Genomic DNA, 1,613 nt, shown 5'->3' with positions numbered 1-1,613 from the left:
TCAATGAGAGTTACATAATACTTGTAACCATTAATGGAATTACATGGAGAATGACCCCAAAGGTCACCGTGTATAGTTTCGAAAGGAATTACAGAGTTGTGCACACTAGACTGAAACGGCAATTTAGTAAATTTGCCCTCTAAACAACTATGAAATAACCTAGGAACAATGTCCTTTGTACAAGAGATATAAGACTTAGTAAGCAGGATAGAAGCGATGGTATTTGAAGGATGCCCTAACCTACTGTGCCAAAGATTGGAGCTAACAAGTTGTCCAAGCAATGCAGAAGCTTTAGAATTGCCTGTAGAATGAAATGATTGATGATTGGAAAGTGATGGAATGGGGTAAGTCCATTATTGCATTGTCCTTTGTACAAGATCCTCTATGTGACTTTGTCCTGAATCCAGAAACAATAAGCATCAAAGACTAACCAGTAATTGTTATCAAGACAAATGCGATGAACTGATAACAAATTTTGAGATAGCCTAGGCACATAGAGAATGGAATTCAATTTTAGTGGTTGCACAGGTGTATGAATGAATGATGGAACTACCAATGTGTGAAATTTGCAAACCTTCACCATTAGCAGTTTGCACTGTCTCATTAGAGGGATAAGGAGATGCCATGGATAAATTACTGAAATCAGCAGTCATATGGTTTGTAGCCCCCGAATCAGTAAGCCAAATCTGTGATGTAGGAGCTGAAGAAGGCTGAGAAGATACTGTGTGCAGAGCCTAGATATTGGATTGAGAAGAGAAAGTTGGTGCTGAAGGAGTATATGCACTAATAGGCATTGGAGAGTAGTGTGGACCACCAAAGTTAGGACCTTTATCATTGAAAAAACAATACCAGGTAGTATGATTTGTCTTGCCACAAATGTGGCAGCCTTGTCATTCCAATTGTTTTGAATGACAAAATGGAGCAGTGTGGCCAAACTGATTACATAATTGACAAGGTACTTGCTGGAAAGAGGAACCAACAGACTGTGATGGAGAAGGTCTAAGCACTCCAGAGAAAACAGGTGATAAAGGATAACCTCGATTGGGAAACTGCTGTCTGGGACTAGGATTAGAATACCTATAGCCCTGATTAGTTTTGCCTTTACCCTTCTTAGTGAAATTAAAAGATCGATACCCACCAGCAGAACCAGGATGAGGACCTGAAAACCCCGGATGATCACAAACAGATTGATGGGATTTAGGACCAGAGGTATTAGCCACCATGGCAAACAAAAACTGAGAATTAGCATTACTGTCCACAATCAGTTCTTTAGCAAGAAGCTGCACCCTAAAATCTTAGAGAGAGATTACATTCTCATGACCCCTTATAACACTACGAAACGTATTATACTCAGGAGGTAATCCTTTGGGAGCAAGGATAACAATATCCTTATCCACAAAAGCAACTCTAGCCGTGGACAAGTAGTCTCAAGCTTCTTTAATCCGTTGTAGATATTGAGACACATAATCAGTCTCTTTCTTGATGGTTTGAAGATTCGACTTGAGTTGAAAAACACTAGTCCGAGATACAACGGAGAATTGTTCCTTTAACCGGGTCCAAAGATCACAAGCACTTGTACTTCCAATAGCACAGGAAATCGCAACCAGTGACAA

General features: G+C 39.9%; 1 pseudogene; it reads right to left on the bottom strand.

Moving 5' to 3' along the window:
* Positions 1-353: 353 nt before the first annotated feature.
* LOC126584201 (uncharacterized) lies at positions 354-1,249 on the bottom strand (annotated as a pseudogene).
* Positions 1,250-1,613: the final 364 nt, after the last annotated feature.

The sequence above is a fragment of the Malus sylvestris genome, chromosome 10 (assembly GCF_916048215.2).
Source record: "Malus sylvestris chromosome 10, drMalSylv7.2, whole genome shotgun sequence".
Lineage (NCBI taxonomy): Eukaryota > Viridiplantae > Streptophyta > Magnoliopsida > Rosales > Rosaceae > Malus > Malus sylvestris.
This window is presented reverse-complemented; position numbering and strand designations above follow the sequence as displayed.